The sequence below is a fragment of the Chlamydotis macqueenii genome, chromosome 4 (genome assembly GCF_036417535.1).
Source record: "Chlamydotis macqueenii isolate bChlMac1 chromosome 4, bChlMac1.mat, whole genome shotgun sequence".
Taxonomy (NCBI): Eukaryota; Metazoa; Chordata; class Aves; order Otidiformes; family Otididae; genus Chlamydotis; species Chlamydotis macqueenii.
The window spans coordinates 19,048,002-19,068,105 of NC_141559.1; the positions used below are offsets into that span (position 1 = coordinate 19,048,002).

The 20,104-nt window shown below is 38.4% G+C and overlaps 1 protein-coding gene across 4 annotated transcripts in view; it reads right to left on the reverse strand.

Moving 5' to 3' along the window:
* The window catches only part of MAPK10 (mitogen-activated protein kinase 10), a 162,576-nt gene that overhangs the window by 99,497 nt on the left and 42,975 nt on the right, over positions 1 to 20,104 (reverse strand). For 3 of the 4 annotated variants that reach the window (XM_086746328.1, XM_086746326.1, XM_086746329.1), the window contains exon 3: positions 5,672 to 5,828. The exons of the other annotated variant lie outside the window; for it this stretch is intronic. The gene's annotated coding sequence lies outside the window, so the exon portion shown is untranslated. The remainder of the gene's footprint in view (positions 1 to 5,671; positions 5,829 to 20,104) is intronic. 4 annotated transcript variants of the gene reach the window in all.

The window sequence follows — 20,104 nt, forward strand, 5'->3', positions numbered from 1 at the left end:
ATTAATTCATGTTTATAATATTCTTGCCATTTCCCCTCTCATTTTACCCTCCTCTTGTCATTTACCCTCATTTTGGGTTATTTCCACGATCCAGCTGGGATCCAGCTAGGAAGCACCAACCTTTGAGTACCGATCTGGAAAATACCATGAGCTAGTAGCTCAACCTATTCATACTTCTCATAAATATTCAGGAAAAAAAAATTATGTATAAACACCTGGTCAGTTGGCCTGCACAAAGTTCTATGCTGTTGGCCCTAATTTGCAACTAGAATTTGAACTAGATAGTTTAAAATCAGTTAAAGTATGCTGCTTCTGAAGCAACTGTCTACTGTGTCTATTACATCATCTACTGGGGTGGCCCAGCTGGCATCTGTGACTCCAGTATTGCCCACGGGCTGCTTACTCTGAGGTACCAGCCCATCTCTGAGGCAAGTAGCTGCTGCTGCCATGATGACACAGCTAGAGTAAGAGGTATTCTTTTGTGCCATTACTCCCTTGATAGGGCATTTAAAACTGACTGCCTCTCTCTCTGTTCCTATTTCCAGAAGGTTAGTAAATTCCATGATTTCTTGTTCTCTTGAACCTCACAAAGGCCATGTATCCAAGCATAAGTAGACAGCTCTGCTGTTTACTTTTCAACACTAAGCTGAAAAAATGCACTGAAGGACACTACTTTCCTGGATCATAAAGAAGTTGAGCCTTGCTTCCTAAACAAGAATAGATGCCCAGAGAATCAGATATGCCTAACTATTTTTGTGATATCATTTCCAGTTCCCATAGCTGCATATAAGACAAATCAACTTAAATCCAACTGACCTGACATCAATTGCAAGGAATTATCTCATTTGGAGACAGTTGATTGATTCCTCTTCTCCATTTCAAAGTGGTAGCATGAGCTACTGCAACATGCAGTGAATGTCATGAAGCTGCTCCACACAAAAATGACTCCTTGTCCACTACCTGAATTTAGACAAGAAATATGCTTCACATGGTTTCTGGCCTCCTGTGGACTACGTATCAGAGCATACTTGCCATACTCTACGCTACATACACCCTTTGCAATAATGTGCACAGTTCATGTATTTCCTAGGTAATTGACTGTTTACTGCTTTTTCAGCAAAATCAGTAAGACAGGTTTAGTGATACTCCATAGGGAGGAAACCTGATTTTAAAAAGAACCCCTTTCAGACTTCCCCTTGCCCCCTCGAAAAAGTACAGTATTCTAAGACCAGTGAAAGCTAATATAAACAGGATAGATCAAATTCCTACACAAAACAAAAGTTAAAGAAGACTGGGTTTCACTGAAACCCATCCTTCTGACAGCTGCCCCAGAAACAAAGGAACAAAAATCCAACTTTGTTTGCATAGCCAAGTGCTTTCTATTTTTGTATTTAATTTTTGAATTCAAACATTTTGGAATGTAGAAACAAGCAGCGGATTAAACGGCTATATTTCTCTGTAACATCTAGTATTTTTTCATCTTTTTTTCACTTTCTAGCATGTTTTTTTTTTCAAGGATATATCTCTGGGTTTTGGTGTGAAATCAAATGGATGCATGAATAATTACAGACTCCATATTCTTTTGAGTGGCAGGGAGTTTTATGTTGGGCTGGGCAGAAATTTGTACATGATGGTGGGAAAAAGAATCATAGAATCATAGAATCATATGGTTGGATGGGACCTATAAGATCATCTAGTCCAACCGTCTTCCCACTACCATTGCTGCCATAGCTACTAAACCAATATCTTGTAGCTTCTCATCAAGCCGCCTCTTGAACACTGCCAGGGACGGCGACTCCACCACCTCCCTGGGCAGGCCATTCCAGTGCCTGACCACTCTTTGGGAGAAAAAGTTTTTCCTCACGTCCAATCTGAACCTCCTCTGGTACAACTTGTGGCCATGGAACAGGAACATGACATTTCTGAAGCACAATGAGCCTTTAAAGCACTTGTAAGTGTGGCTCTCAACCCCCTTTCCTCTCTGCATCAGTACAAACACCTTTTATCAGTCATTCTTTTTCTCCTCTGATCCTCTTTGCCCTCAATACTCTGTTCTCCAGGGCACTGCAAAGGGGAAGGCTTAGATTTCGTGTTAAGTACCTACAGCTACCAATATACAAGCTGTAGCCTTGAAAACAAACAAAAGATAAAGCCTTACACCAGATTCTAGCCTCACAAGAAGTATTTTACATTATTAGACTTTTAAAAAATCTTATTTTTAACCTAGATAGCCCATCAGCTTGAATAACAATTTTCCAGAATACGTTGTTTACCAAACCAGTTGCTACTTTCACAAGTTGGTTTGTTTGGTTGGTTTTTTTTGCTTGTTTTGGTTTTTTTTTTTGGTTTTTTTTTAGTGTCTGGGGTTTTTGCTTTAGAATTATAGAATGGTTTGGGTTGGAAGGGACCTTCAAAGGTCATCTAGTCCAACCCCCCTGCAAGGAGCAGGGACATCTCCAGCCAGATCAGGTTGCTCAGAGCCCCATCCAACCTGGCCTTGAATGTTTCCAGGGGTGGGGCATCCACCACCTCTCTGGGCAACCTGTTCCAGTGTTCCACCACCCTCATTGTAAAAAAAAAAATTTCCTAATATCTAATCTAAATCTACCTCCCTCTATTTTAAAACCATTACCCACTGTCCTATCACAACAGGCCCTGCTATAGAGTCACTACCCATCTTTCCTTTTCCTAGGCCCACTTTAGGGACTGGAAGGCTGCTATAAGGTCTACCCTCTCAGCCTCCTCCAGGGTGAACAGCCCCAACTCTCTCAGCCTGTCCTCATAGGAGAGATGCTGCAGCCCTCTCATTGTCTTCATGGCCCTCCTCTGGACCCTCTCCAACAGGTCCGCGTCCTTCTTATGTTGGCGGTTCCAGAGCAGAGTAGAGGGGGAGAATCACCTCTCTCCACCTGCTGGCTGTGCTTCTTTTGGTGCAGCCCAGGATGCAGTTGGCTTTCTGGGCTGCAAGTGCACATTGCTGGCTCATGTTGAGCTTCTCATCCACCATCGCTCTCAAGTTCTTCTCCTCAGGGTTGGTCTCGATCCATTCTCCCCCTAGCCTGTATTTGTGCTTGGTATTGCCCCGACCTACGTGCAGGACCTTGCACTTGGCCTGGTTGAACTTCATGAGGCTTGCATGTGCCCGCCCCTCCAGCCTGTCAAAGTTCATTTGGATGGCATCCCTTCCCTGCAGCGTGTTGACAGCACCACACTTGGTGTCACTGGCAAACTTGCTGAGGGTGCACTCTATCCCACTGTCCATGTCACTTACAAAGATGTTGAACAGAGTCGGTCCCAATACTGACCCCTGAGGAATGCAACTTGTCCCTGGTCTCCACTTAGACTTTGAGCCATTAACCACAACTCTCTGAGTGTGGCCATCCAGCCAATGCCTTATTCACTGATAATACCACATAAATAAAATGATTTAGATACATTCCCAAACTGAAACTCAATCAGCAGAAATGCCATTTATTGGCCACAACAGAATAGCAGGAAAAAATGTTGTCCTCTTCTCATGACCCTAGTCTGTTTCTCTAACTTACAGGGCTATGTCTCTGCAATAAGAAAGCATCAGAATTAATCCTTTGTGCCAGTTGCCTTTACTTTGCTCACATAAGGGCTAGCACCCACACTAAATGAAAAACATTCTCTGAAATAACAAGAGATAATCATTTCGGCACATTACTGTGAATTGTGATGTACTAGACTGATCCTACCTCAGTCCTATCAAAAAACTGTATCTATTTTCAGTTCCCTCTCATGCTATCTCAATCTAATTTACAGTAACATTTTATCTGCAGGTTGCACGTCTTTGCAATTTACAGCTGAAGCTACTATCTTTGAAAAAAAAGAAGATTCTGACCATGTAATTTCACACCTTCAGAAACACTGAAAAATTATAAACTAAATGAACAGGCTTGGCAGACTAGATACGTGAAATATATGCATGTTTATGAATGCCATTATTTCAGTATCAAACATAGCATATTGGAGATGCTCCTATGCTGTACTGTAGTATTTATCCCCAGATGTACAGCATAAAGAATTTGCAAGTATTCAGCACGTTTAAAAATATTCTGACACACGTGTCTGGTGAGAATTTAAGTGTTCTTACTTGTACCTAAACTACACAAATAATTACTTCCTGGGAAATTTAAGCTCTGTACATCTAGCTAACAGAGACTGTTATCTCAGAGAGAACAATTTGTTTTATATTAAACACACACTCTATCAAAAATATACAAGAAATTACTTCTGGGGAGACACGGAGCCTGCATGCTTCAGCCTAAATCCTCCGTCCATTAGCCATAAACTGTCAGGTCCACCATTTCAGTGGTGAACAAACTTGAACATTGTTACGACAATGCTGCTTCCAACAAAACTAGTTCTTGGTACAGGATTTCCACCAGTGTTGCCAGGCTGACCTGGGAGTGATGCCAGACAGAACAGCTGGATCAGCATTAACATCTCCTCTCCAGCATCACCCAACCTTTGTTTTATGGCAGATCATCTCAAAACGACGTACTGGGGACCCAAGAATGGAAATATCTCATTTATTCCTGTTTCCCATGCATTCACTTAACATGCAGCCAACACTAAGCTCCAGTAGTGCCAGTATCTAGGAACTTAAGTTTACCCAGTCACATTATATCATAACCTTAATTGGCTATGTTCATAAAAGTAAAATAAAAACCAACAAACCAAGTTAAAACATGAAAAATCACTCACCAAGTGAAAAAAAAAGTAGGCTACATAAGATACAAGAATGCTTTATGATTTTCTGCAGCTGTTCTCAGCATTGCTTAACAAATGAATTTAACACAGAATGTCATTCAGAACTATCTTTAGTCCTTGTTAGTGCTTTAGAACACTACAATGATCAATCATTGTTACCATATTAATGTACGGACACTTGAACTAAGAACAGTTATATTGTACTGGGTACTGCTAACTTATCATTTACGTTATTATTATATTCTACTTATATTACAATACTACACATCCATGCTACACAGAGAAGAATATCACAAGTGTGTTGAGATCTTGATTTTGCAAAAATTTAAATACAATCCTAAAGGAAATACCAGCATGTGTAATGACCTCTAGACGACAGAGGTAAACATGTGCGTAATGCTTTGCATAGGATCCACAGCTGCACAGTCATGCTCACAGAAGGGAAGTAATACTGGAATTAGATTTGGAAGTGAAACTTCACAGTAAGATACGCAGCTAAATAGGTCAGGTCTACAGAATACAGCCTGCCTCATCCACACACTGTCCAGGCTTAGAGCTATCATGCAAAACGTCATATCCATTCAATGTTTTTTCAAAGGTTCATTGACTGGTCAAATCAAAACCAGCTCTGTCCTAACACTCACAGGCATGTTTCATGAAAGAAATCTTTGGTCACAATCAGTTCTTCCTCACAGGGGGCAGACTACAAAGGATATCTACAAACAACAAACTATAGAACACCTTTAGAAAGTGTTTCTTTTCCTGTACTGATTCTCCTCCTATTACTTTGCATTTTTACAGTGTACTCATCACAGTGCAATATGAACATTTCACAAACATGTAACCTCTCCATTACAGTTCACTTCATTTGCAGGGATTTTTCTTTTTATTAAGTTCATTTTGATGAGTAATTAGGTGGCCCCAGATGCCTTACCAGGGATAGGATAGTCTGGCAGTGAAGTTTTACATTTTGTCCAGATGAAACAGTTGTAATTGTTCAGAGGTCTTCCCGGGGAGAGCTGCAAATCTGAGGATCACTGCTCAACAAATGCGGCCTGGCGAAGTCTCACCTCTGTCCCAGTGGAAGACAGCTGTCAAAGGAGTTAAAGACAGGCAGGGTTAAGGAAGCCTCGGTCTGAGTTGGGGTAGTTAGCTCATTTGGGACCATTTGTTCCATTCTATCATACTCCTATACGAAATAGCACAGGTAAGGTGAGCAAGGCACACGGAGTGGTCTGTTTTCTGTCATTAAACTAGCAGTTTCCTTTGAAGCCCTCTGCAGCCTTTCTAACGCCAGTACTTTCACCCACTGGTATACTCTGTTGGATTAAAAAAGCCTGGAGGTCACTACAATGCATTGCAACAGTCAATGACTACAACATCCTGTTCAACTTCAGGGAGAGAACATTTCTGTAGCTGTGGACCTTTGGGTATAGAGACTAGTTCGAAAGGTAAAAATCAAGTGATCCACTATTCCTTAAATGTGCCGTTATACAAGAATAAGGAGTCCACATCCTGGATCTTCTTTCTGTACAATACTGAAGGCTTACAGGAAAGGGAAAATTATTTATCTGGAGAAATAAAGAAACCTTCTGATGAAAACTCCCAAAACATCAGTGTTGAAATACTCGAGTAGAAATTTAACAGAGGCAACCAATAAAACCTTATCAATCACATATCTGTGAGGAAAGGGTACATTACAAAGATGTATTGTTGTCTGCTCTTTAAGAGCAATATTGATACTGCCATTTCTACCAGACTCATGAAATTACAATAGGTGTTTACCAACCTTTTTGGTCCTGTCAACTATTCATTTCATCTTTCTCTTTTGCCTTGCTGTACTGAACAATCGTAGCAAGTCTTACAATCAAGAGAACAGGGGAGCAGAGGGAAATGGCAACAAACAGCTTTGTAACTTCCCCCATTAACTTATTCTATAGGCTGCTTGAAAGTCACAGTGTATTTAGCTCCATATGCCCTTAGCAGAACACAGGGTTGTACTGTATGCCACATCTGATTTAAGGTCTAAACTTTAAAAGGAACAAACAACTCCTTGAGGCCTTTAAGGCATCCTTAGGTGTCTGTGAAAAACAAGGAAGCATTTGTAAGTTGAGCCTCCACATTTTGAAAAACAGTATCCATGAGTATACTCTGCTTTCTACAGAGTCATGGAAGAGTAAGTCCATGTCACAAACCACTGTGCAAAGCCAAGTACAGAATATCAATAACCTTTCCTTTCACTTTTTTTCCTTACACATGATTTTATGCTTTTCTCACTGTTTTGAGCTAAATTCTGATACTCCTGATAACAGAGCTATAGAAAATATTGCTGAAGGAGACCCTAGTAAATTATCCAGTCTATACTCCTGCCTGACAGCAGGATCAACTGTAATTATTTCTGACAGATATTTTCATAACTTGTTCTTCACAATGGAACATGCCCTTGCAATTTACATTACATTCTGTGGAGAAGTTCCTATTTACAAAGAATAAAATCTGTAGCAGCAGCAGCAGAACAGTGTTCAACAGAATACTAGGCTTACAAAGATATAAAAGAATTCACATAAAATTTATATACTCTGGGCCAAATTAACCACTGGTAGAAAGTTTAATCTGGGTTATGCCCACCTCCATGATGAACCAGTATATGTCTTCTACACAACTGAGAGTTTTGTCTGTTACTGAAGAGCCTGTATGTTTAGTATACTCTTCTGTCAGTTGCTTTACACATGCTAAATACAATTTTAAACAGACACTGCATTTGAATTACTATAATCTGATGAAACAGGTCTAATCAACCCAACCAGAAGAGCTCAATGTTTCATTTCAGTCAAATAGGGTTTTTTTTATCCACTTCACAACAAGCAGAGAAACTACAGCCAACAAGACTTGACCTTATGGGTCCAAAACACTTTTCCACCACATTTGAATCAAGCTTAACAACACCGAGAGTAAATGCATTTGCATGGTCATTTACCCATGGATTTTGAAAGCCTGCCAGGCATGGACCATTAACCAGTAACTGTTTATGGTTGGTTTGTTTGGAGTGGCAGTGGGGGTGTTTGGTTTTGTTTTGTTTTTAAATTATCAGTGTCACTTCAAAAGCAACCACAGTAACTACAAATTTCTGCTGAACATGGGATGGGTGTCTACTCTGAGAGCTCACAGAGCATGTCTGGAAGACACAAGTAAGGACACGGCAGCTGAGAGAGCATCTTACTGCAGCACATTTCCTTTGTATGGGGATAGCCCTTAACACTTCCCATGGCATTTTCAAGGCCCAGCTTCCATTAAGTGACTCCAGGGTTGGTTGCTCAAATGCATACCTCATGAGGGACTGGCAGAAGATTTGGAAATAGAATACCACTGGCTGGGGTGCACCAGAGGTGACTCACAAACCTGGAACAAGATGAGTGAAACAACAAATGCACACTGTAGACCTCAACAAGGGTGAAAATTCGTAGCCCTATTTCATATCCACTATATAAGAAACTTAAGGCTCATTTTAGACCTTGCAACAGTATCCGAGTAGGACAGGCTATTTACCCTCTTGGGAACATGTGATGTCCTACTTGTAGGAAATATCCAACACAAGAAGTATTTTGTTTATTTTGCAGCAGTACAAGGGATGTACAAGCCAAGCAAACCTCAGTCACAGAGATAATCTTCCTGCTTTGCACTTCTACTGTTAACTCGTATAATCATTTTAATGTGATACCACTCTTACTAAACAGACGCAGGCATGCAAAAGAAATCGCTATGTTCGTTAACAGCTTTTAGGCTTTAGGAAAGCAACACAGGTAGCAATGAAGCACACCACAATGAACAAAAGCTTACAACACCCTTGTCCTTATGCTTTCATCAAAAATGTGTCACTGCATTTCACTACTTAGCAATTTCATGAGTTCAGAGATACGTTTCCAAATAATTACACTCCCCTTCACTTCTTTGGGGATTTTTCCCTTTAAGAGAGATTACTCTAAACCAGACACAACCTTTTGAAACATGAAGTTTGATTTTATCCCTTGCCTCTGTCTCATTTGAAGTATGTATCATTGTAATTGTAGCTCCTTTTTCTCTGTATAATCCAAATAATGTCTGAAAGCTGCTCATGAAAATGCTAGTGCTTTATTTTAAGCTGAAGCTCCTACCTCAAAGACACACTGAAAGAAAAATAAATTCACATTTGTGGGATAGTATTCCCATATTATTGCAGAACCCAGTCAGTCACAGAGGGCAGGTGATAAGAAACCGTTCTTTTATCACAAATGTATCCATTTGTCCTATAGTAGAACATAATTTCCCCCAAATTCACAGCCATATACTACCAGTGAAACAATTTCACTGGATTTCAGAAAGGGCATTAGTTCTGGACTAATTTTACTATTTCAATTAAGTTTACAAATGAAGCCTATTTCGTTTAGTAGAATTGTTTCATGCTTAATGAATCTGGCAGCATTTGCTGTCAAACTGACATTTGAAGGCGAAACACTAAGCACACAGTGCAATGCTTGGGATTTTGGGGGACTGGGTTTTTCGGGTAGACAGAACTTACCTGCAATACTTGAATGGTTAGAGAAGATAATCAGATCCTTTTCTAGACTAGTCAGCAGGTGCTGTTCAATGGTTAATCAGTCCTGAAGAACATTCAGCCATGATGCAAAAAAGAAATCTCTACCCTACTGTTAAGCAGGATGGAGTTTATCAGTCCATATGTTGAAAGAGATGTACAAATGAAATCCACAGTATCAGCAATAATGAATTGGATGATTAAAAAGCTGATGAAACTGGGATGGATGCCTCCAATTCTCAGTCAGAAAGGCACATTAAACCAGTCACAGAAAGACATTTCCGTTTCCAAGACATTTTAGTGGATCCATGCCTAGTCCCAGCTGCATTTCAATGAACATAAAAATAAAATGACATGTACACTACACCAGCTCCACAGTAGGAACACTTCCATGACTGGGAATGGAAGAGAGAATTTCTGAAGCAGAACTTCTCAAAGACATGCAGAGTCAGCAGAGCACAAAGCAGCTGTCACTGCTGACAGGATGGAAACTGAATTTGCAAGGCAGCTAACTTTGAGTTGGAAGGGGAGAAGGGAAGAAGGAGAAAGGGAATGTGACTACCACAAAATTTACCACAAGTCTTTCCTGGACAAATTTCAAAGGTGTAATGGAAGGGCAATTTTAAAACCAAACACCACCAGTGCAGAAGCAGAGTTTTGTTGTGATTATAAATAATCCTCAGCAAGAGAAATATTTTACTTATTTGCATAAGTCCATAGCATAGTGCAGAGCTTCCAGCTTCTCAAAAGGATATGAGCCGCTGCCTAACATGACCAGCCCTTGCTCACTTTTCCTATCACTATTACTGGTATTGCTGACAATTCTCATTGTGGTATCACAAAGCCAAACGGTATTTGTTGTTCTTCTCAAAGCTTCAGATTAAGAATTTTAACTTTAATTTAAAAGAAGTTTCTGTCCCTCACAGTTGTAGAAAGACAAAGAACACACTCAACAGTCTCAAAAGATGAAAAATAAGAACACAAAGATTCTTAATTTAAAAACAAAATGACCCAATAATTTTTTTTTGATACTTCAACTCATGATTTATGACTACACGGAGACAAAAATCCACTTTGCAAATGAAAGGCAGACATAGCTGTATCTATATTTAACCAACCTGTAGCCATAAATTCAAGACAGTTTCTTATCCTGAAAAGACTCCTTCCTCTAACAACAGTATTTAAAGGAAACTCTACCATTTAATTCAGTGGGAGGAAAACCAGGTTCATTGGTGACTGGTATCAATCACTGCTAGTGAAGGCTAAATGAAATTTTTCACTGTACTAGAGTTTCTTTGTCATGGTTGTTAAAATAAAGATCAGAGTAAGTGAAGAGTCCAAACATAGTAACACAAAGTATTTAACTTCAGGATCCTTTATACCACACTACTGTAATAATATCATTATTACAAGAGTATCAAAGTTTTGTATAATACCTGATTACAACAACAAAACTCAATAAAATAAAATACAAATAAAACATAAATAGTATTCAACAAGAAGGATAAATGTGTTAATAAACAAATTCTGCATGAATAATGTAAGCAAGCAAATTTATGCCCATAAGAATAGCCACAATACTGTTGTGCACACACAGCCTTGTACAAAAGTTTCTGCTGAATCGTATTGTTGCCAGGGTTAGGGACCTTGCACGACAGCCATGCCGAAGCCCTGACTACTTGCTGGGACACTGGATATTGCAACAACTGACTGGAATACAACCTCTGGCTAATTCTTCTCCCAAGTCAAGTACAACAGTAGCTAATGATGTGAAAATTAGTGATCAGAATTAATGCTAAATATTTAGACACGAATTATAGAGTCCTAGAACGGTTTGGGTTGGAAGCAACCTCTAAATATCATCTAGTCCATCCCCCGTGCTGTGGGCAGGGATATCTTTCATTAGATCAGGTTGCTGAAAGCCCCATCCAGGAGCAGCCTACATATGCTTCATTGGAACAACAGTTCAATGTGAAAGTAGACTGCCTTTCACAAAGATGGTTTCAATGGTTTGTTGAGTTCATCTTTACACTGTCCTCTTCTATGGAGATTACACAGAAGCTTTCAACAAGATGAGATTTTATCAGCTTTCTCTGTACAGCGGGTACTATCCAACTGTTCTCTGAGTGCAAATCCCCAGTGTTCACAGGAACATAAGTTATATTTCAAACTGGAATGCCAAGAGAGACAAAAGAATCCCTCACTAGCCCATGTACTTCTCATCAGACAAAGCATGTGAGTGGAAAAAAAAAAAACAGCAGGACCACCACGTGGATTTTAATTATTGGTATATGCAAAATTTTAACACCATCAAGGGAAATAACTTTGTTAACAGTTTTACCATTTAATTATGATTTATTTTACTCATTACATTATAGGTATGAATCCATGCTGCCATATTGAAACCTGTTCTTTCTCACTTGTACAATAATGTAAACCCTCTGTGTGAAGTTACCTCTAATGAATCACAGTTGCTGCAAGTGAATGCTCATTGAGGAAATACTGAATGTTTAAATATATAAATATAAAAATACTTAAGATGAAGACTGAAACAGTTTTAAGCAGCTTATAGCTTGGGGGGAAGGGCAAAAGGGAGACAGGGAAAGAGAGAGACTGACTCTTTCTTTTCTTTATGTTACATTGACTAAGCCAGTCTATTTTGAAACACACCACCATGAAGCAGTTAGATACTGCTATCACTATGCAGAGGGCTGTTTCACAGTAGAACCCAGGATTCTTTCTGTCACAGACATTAAATCCAATAAAATTACTACAAAGTGAGTAAGTGTTGGATAACATTCTGAATTGCCCTGACCTACAGAAGCTATGAAGCATCTGCTAGTGCAGGATATAAAATAGCTATTAAGATTAAAGATTGGACAAAATATTTAGGAGACGTCCTTTGCAGCATCAATAGGTCATGTTTATAAACCAATACAAGATTTGAATGCAGTAAAAAATGGAGCTGTAAAAGCTCATGAAAAGATTATATCGAGTTTTATCACCAAGATGCAATCATACACCCTTTTTTTGGGCCGATACTATGTGGTCTGGTCTTGGACAGGCACACTTTCTTTTAAAAATAATTTGGTTACTTTGTAGGTCTTCACACAGGAAACAAAATGAGAGAGCCTGAGTTGGAGAGGTTAAGTTCTGAAGAATGTATTTTGTCACCTTTTCTATCTCTTTGTTTTTTATAAACTTTGACCAAACAGCATAAACCTTGGATTTCTACATGTCCTTTTGAAAAGAAAAGCCTGACAGACTGAAGGATCTCATTGAAAATGAAGGAGGGAAAAAAGATAGGGATTTTTGTACTGTCTATCTGCTTCAGAGGGAAGGAAGGAGACCAAGGTCTAAGTACAAAGGACTTAATCTCAGAAAAAATATACATAATTAAAAAACGTAAAATAGCTTCAGTGATCAAGTTGCCTAAACTCCTATGGGTCACCATATATCACTGTGATAGCATAAATCATGAAGGTGACAAAAGCTTATAAACTTTCATATACTCCCACATCTGCAAGGTATGCAATTATCTGCTGCAGAAGGAACACGTTTCCTTTCTGAGCACCAACATTCACCTAGCTTCACTAATGAGCCTCTCCTTTTGAGCCTGCAGCTGTACTCATACTCCTAATCATACACCAAATTGAGTACAGACCGCTGTGTCTGTGCATTTCAGGAGCATCCCTCCTTATATTTACGCAGACCCTATACACGTCAGAAATTGCAAGCATATAATCTAGGATAAACTGCAATTCTCTCTAGTTCCTCCAGGATTTTCCTTTTACAACATGCATAGCCAAATCAGTGATGAAAAAAAAAAACCTAAAGCTGGTCTTATCTTGGAGGAAAACATCAATTTAAGTATCTTGGACTCTACTGAGATTCCTCCATTTCTGTTCACACTAAATGAGTAATGAATAGATAAATTATTCCTCTATTCAGGCTCACGTTGGGAAAATACTGTGAAAATACTTTCTTCTTCAAGAAAAATGATGACTCAGTTGGAAGACAGCCACCTGATGGTGAGCAATATTTAATCACAAATATGAATGTGGCTGTAGAAATACCATGCTAATACCTTATATTTCTCACTTCTTGCCAACTCTAGCTCAATGCTTACAACCACTGTGACAGACTTCACTGGTTGGCTCAGCATCTACTCACAAAGAGAAGAAAACTACTAACCATGTACTACTACAGAAGGAAGTTCATACTCTAGCATCAGCATGTTTTGCTATATGTTCCTACTTATCCTGTGGAAATCACAGATAAATATCTAATTCACATTGCCTAGTGCCTAAATTGCAAGCTCAGACTCTACATATTTAAAATCTTCGTAAAGGAAACATTATCAGAGGAATGGTTTCAGAAACATCACCCCATAGACTATTAGATTTCACTGCCAAACAGACACATATTCTCTCTACTTACAGGACCCAGACCTCCCTTATGTCCTTCATCTGAAAAGATTTCAGCTCATGTAGGTCCATGTGTTGATTACTTGTCATTTCTCAAACCCATCCAGGCACAATGAAGTAGCACTACTTGCCAGTAAGGTTACATCTGGGATTCCCCAGGCCTGCAGGTAATGCAAATGAGTGTGCACTACCTGTCCTTCAAAGAAATAAAGCATTAAGTAAAAAAAAAAAAAAAAAAAAAAAAAAAGAAAAAGAAAGAATCACAACTACCTTGTCTTGAATAACTGTCCACAAGCAACATGAGAAACAGTACTGTACAACAGAAACAGAAGACAATCCTATGAATAAGACAGCAGAGCACATTGTACCATATTCCAGGATGTAACGGAATTTACTGTGATACACCTGATAGAGAAGCTGCATGTAAAAAAAGAACAAACCACCCACAACTTGCTTCTTCATCAAATATAAACTTATCTACTGAATTCTATGTAATATGCACCACAAATTCTAAGTTTAACTCATGTAAAAACAAGCTCAGATCAGCAGATGTCCACAAATATATTAACATGCGGCAGTCCTCGAAAGTATGTATCTTTGTATAGCTACTCAAGTAAATTTACATAAGTGTGGTAAATTGTTGTAAAAATCTAATGACTGATTTCATCATGTTTTGTGAAGTGCTGTTCAGCACCAGGTTTCAGACAATGTATGTTCAAGGAACTCGCAGAACGAATAGTCAGGAGATATTGATGTCTTAGCAAGAAATGCTGATATCCAGTTGTCACCAGTTACAGATTAGGAGGGTTAAAAATTATCTTCAGAGACTAGAGACATATGCAACTATTACCTGAAGCAAAGTACAGAGACACCAGTACCTCTGAAAGGACCATCACTCTTGGCAACATGGAGATGGTAGTTGAAAATGTATCCATATTTATAAGAAATTCTCATTACTTTACCTACTGTGCCAAATCAAGTATAGGGAGTTATGTAGGCAGGCTAAAATAACTATTGTAATTGGCTCAATGACCTTTCCATAAATAAATGGATTACAAAGGCTCTCTTTGCAAATCTATTAAGATACATAGGAAGAATTTGGTTAACATTTTTCTCAAATTCAAAGGGAAAGCTATTTTAATACCTTTCCTGGATTTAGTACAGCTGCTTCTCTCTGCATTCTGCTAGATCACTCATGCTGGAAATGAAACTGTGGCTTTTCCACCTCTACAGTGGAATGAAGCACATCAAATGGCAAGATATTTTAAAATCTCTCTGACAGAGAGCAAGCAGAGGTCTTTGTCCCTTACCTCTTAGTACTGTCAGATATGCACATTCTTGATGCATTTGAGCTCATAAAAAAGTTCAAAACAAAACAAAAAAAAAAATCCCCTTCATTAAAATTCTGGCTGCACACTGCCATTGCTACAATCCTATGTGTCACACAGGAGCACATTGTGAAGTTTAGGGACAGAAGAAAAAGGACATGAGAGCCAACTCCCTTTGAAAAGAAAAGGGTTTGATAGCTCGGATCTTTTCTCTGTTTTGTACTGAACACTAAATCTGAATGCCTTCAGGTCTCAGGGCAATACACAAACTCATATTATGAATCCAGCATCTAAAGTCAGGTCTCACATTATCTGTTGCAATACAGAAAGCAAGCCTGAATTCCAAAATAGGTTTAGCATTCTCACATTAAATTATCAGTAGGTTCAGAAGGCTGTGGCTCTGTGGCTTCAGCTTAAGTACATAGAGCACACAAGCTTTGAACAAGTCATCTTGGGCACTGCTAATAAAACAGCCACAGTAGCATGCAGGTAAATAGCAACAGCTGGGCATCACCCCATTTTTGGTGCAGTTCATAGTGAGTTCCATACTGCTGGGATTCCACTCTTCTCAACGCTCAAGTTAGCTAATTTTAAACCAGTTGCATATGCACTATAATCTTGCACTGACTCCAGTGTAGATACACACCTAACAAAAACGAAATAAAGGAAAGAGTCAATTCTGTACATCACACGGTCTACCTAAAGCATATAGATACTTCAAAATAATTTGGTTTTCACTGCACTTCATGTATGCATAAATAATTTACATACCTGGAAATTGTGTTAAAATAGGAAAAGATAAATATTAAGATAGCAACTACTAAAAATCATAAAAGAAAAAAAATGAAAATAGGCAAAGTAAGATCCACAATTAGCAATGTACCTACAAATTTGGAAAATTAACTATCTGCAATGACTAGACATGGAAGAAAATGGGGGAAAAAGATAGATCAGTGTTTTAATATTTTACTTTTAATCGCACCAAAAAGGTTGTGTAGTCAACAGAAATGAACAGTAACACTGTAATGTTACAACATTATTAAATCTAAGGAGATAAAGTATTTCCATGATCAAAGCATACAGAGATAGACTCTATATGGATACAAATGTATCTGTAAGGCTACATTTATTTTGTATCAAAACAAAAGATACTGTAAAAAAAAAAAACAAAAAAAACACCAAGACAACTGAGTCTAACGGAAAAGAGTGGAACTAAGCTCATAAAAAGGAAAGCAGTACACGTATGAGGCTACTCCCAACTCATCTCAAGACAGCCAAAAGGAATAGGCTGTACAATTATTTCAGGTTTTAACAGCAGCTACAATTTAACAAGCTTAGTAAAGAAAGTACAAAATTTGTCACTCTGAAACTAAATTTTTAAACAAAAAAAAAACAACCCAAGAGCCAGCAGGCAGTAAATAACAGTCAAGAAATTAACATACATAGTCCCAGCTTGGAGAAGACATACACACCTCTCAAGAGGCATTCACACTGAGCAAGAATAAGCTAGCAGTGGGGCAAAGACAAGATAAATCTTCCTGTACTGTCAGATACTGACAGCAGTTTTTGACTCCCGTTCCCTGAGTATCAGTGGCATCTTGTCCTGGGATTACATTATTTATACATTTTCTTAATCTCATAACAGAGCAGCTTTCTATGATTGATATAGGTGTTTCAACCTTAGGAATAATTTTTTTTTTGTGCCAGTTCAGTAACTTCATTTCTGATTATACAACACATTCACAACCTCAGAAAAGTGACTGCAGGTCACACTTTGGTACTGAGTTAGTGCATGGAATAGATATCTTTCTATTGATTTTACTAGGATTTGGATTATTTAATCAAACGGTGTTCTAGTTTGCAATAAAGGCCTTATATTTACAGTGTCAACCTCATACCTTTCGGTTAGGTTTTACAGTCCAGATTCAGCAAAGTAATTAGTTTAGAGCATTCTACTTCCCCAATAAGTGTGCTTAAAAACTTTGCATAACAAGTCTAAAAATCAAACTGAAAATTGCTTAGTTGATAAGTTGCATTTTAAGCTAAAGCATCCTTATTTCAGGTAGCTCTTATCTCCCTTCCAATCAATGTTATGAGTGTAAGAAAATTTTGTTATTTTAAGAGTAAGTTATCACGGCTTAAATATCCTCTAATGTGAAAGACCAACCAGTCACATTTTACTCAAAGTCGTATAACATAAAGCAAAAGTAAAATAAGTTAGAAACTTCTAGTTATTAACACTTGAATGTAAGTCAGCGTGATGTTACTGACCAAGCTGCAGCACCAGGCCATTGTCCTAGTTAATGACCAGAGGAAAGCAGCAATGCCACAGAGCACAATGTTATTCAAGTCTGGCACTCACACTTCCTCTTGTGATGCAGTGGATAGATGCAGAGTCCTTCTACTGTGGGAGCAGCCGGCACACTCACTCCTCTGGGCAGCAAGAACAATGGCAAAGCCACCTGGTGAGTCTCTGTCCTCATTCAACTATTGTATGCTCCTGCCAAAAGCAGGTAGCTAACACTTACATTTCTATGGTGAATTGTTTGTCATTCAGTATTTTTTTTTTTTAAGCCCTTAACTCTCAAATCATGTAAGGACCACAATCTCATCTTTCATTAAATGTATATACACACAATAAAGTCACATACTTTAAATATATTCTATAATCTTATTTATGAGATAAAATGGATGTATTAGAAATGTAATCTAAATGTTACTTTCTATGACTGGGTTACAGCATTGGTGTAACTATATGACCTTTAAAGGTCCGTTCCAACCCAAACCATTCTATGATTCTATCTATCTTTAACTGTATCACTAATACAGATTATTTTTATTTATATATACAAACCTTTTCTGCCACCAGCATTCTAGACTTTAAAATGCAAAATGAAATTATGCAAGAAATTAAATTTTAAAATTAGTGAGAGTAGATGCTGCACCAAACAAGTGTGGAAAAGCACAGTAGCTATGTAGACAAGATTAGAAGAAACAGCATCATATCCAGCTGCCTTTGATGTCTCCAAAACAAGACACTAAGTTACACTCATTGAGCAATTTTTTTGCTACTGGACATCTAAAGGAAAGTCGACTCCACATCACTCATGTAGCATCTCCAAAAAATCTCCCACCACAAACAAACCACATAAAAGTTAGATTAAAAGGTCTGCCACTAATAATTTTCAAACTTGCATTTCTAAGCCACTTTCACAATCTCAAAGAAATCTTCCTTATGAGTTTTTTAATAACTTGAGAAGATAATAATGAAACTACAAAAGGCATTGCAGGGCTCACACTATCAGACACAGTTAAATACTAGCTCATCTTCTTGGTGTCAAGGTCTGCATGAAGCACAGGTAGAGAAATGTGAATGAACAATAGTGCTTCTGAAGCACCATCTCCTTTTCCACCCTTTGAAAAGTTGTTTTGCGTAAGAAAAGCGGCTGAATATCTGAAAGTCAAAATATCGAAGTGAAATTACTAGCTCCTATTTTATTTAGCTTGGGCCATAATTCTGGATTCCTCTGAGTTAATTTCACTGTCTGGTTCTCACCTTCTCTTGATGTGGTTACTCTTTACCTCTTTGTGATCTGTGGTAAGACATGAATACTGACTTATTTGAGGGCTGCTTTTGTAGGTGTACTGTGACCTTGCACACGCTAAACAAGATTTGAGTCCTACTACTTGGAAGAATGAACGAGGCTCCGAGTAAAACCGGAAGCAAGGCGCTACAGAGCAAGGTTGTATTTCCACATAGCTGCTCTTTGTTTGAGGGTCTCTCTAAGGCAGTACACAAACTTCTCAAGAAGTAATAACTCACAATCAAAGTATGTTTGAAAGTTCTCTATATTTTTTCAAGAGAGAAAACAACAGCCACCAGAAAACACCTAAGCTACTTGTTCACCTGCTACAGCTGGAGTAGTTCTCAAAAGACTCATAAAATTAAAGTATGCATTGTAGACACTATCTTAGTAAGGAAATTATACCAATTACTACATCACATGTCCTAGAAAGTTAACAAAGCAGGCAAATGAGATAGCACTGCACTGGCTTTTTGTAAAATCAGTGACTCAGCTACGAGATTTACCTCTTGACACAGTCACTGCCCATGCAGCTAGCTCCTATTTCCCAAGGGACGGCCATGTCTGGTGTTACCTCTTACTAACCGCAACTGCATAGCACACTAGCTCATTACAATGACATAGGAAACATCAGGGCAGAAAATCACAGACAAGGCCCATCATGCCCCTGATCCCATTTCCTCGTCTCATTCTCATGCGTTCGGGACTTGAGAGCAGGCAAGACGCAATGTAATTAGTATTAGTTACCCACCTCACTTTAAACGTTATCAAAGGCCCATCCCTTCACATTCAACTGTGCCATTTGGATACAGCCTCTCAATATGTACCATAACTCAGATCAGAACAAATGAAGGAATGGTCTGAAGGGCAAGGCTGCCAACTTGTGATTTTGCAATGCTAAATTGACTTTAGGAACAAGTCCTACTGTGATGCTAAGCAGGTGATGTATGGTATGATGGCTGGATCAAATCCAAACAGTTCCTTGCTGCACCCCTTTCCATGACTTCCCATAAGCCAATTGTTTCCTACACAGAAACTACACTAGCAGAACAACGAGCCTGAAACAATAAAAGCTGCTGAGAAATGTGGTAATAACAAATGCTGAAGTTCTAAGGCTATAATTAGACTGTTCTCTTCAGCCAAGAATTTTATTTTAGATTGCATTCAGTAAGAAAAGGCAGGACAGTTAGAAATTTAACTGGTTGACCTAGGTACCATGCACCTTAGATAAACATTAGCCAGTTAACTTTTACATCTTTACATTCTCATGGGTTTATTTTCCTGGACGAAGATTCATTCATAAGTGTTCTTACAGTTGACATATTCAGACAAAGATCTCTATGTGTGCAATATTCAATGGGCAGTATTTATAGAAATTGTAATATGTTTTGCCTCAAAGTATCTAGAGATGCATTTTCACTGGCTTTAAAAAAAAAAATCCTTTTCAGTTCAGAAATC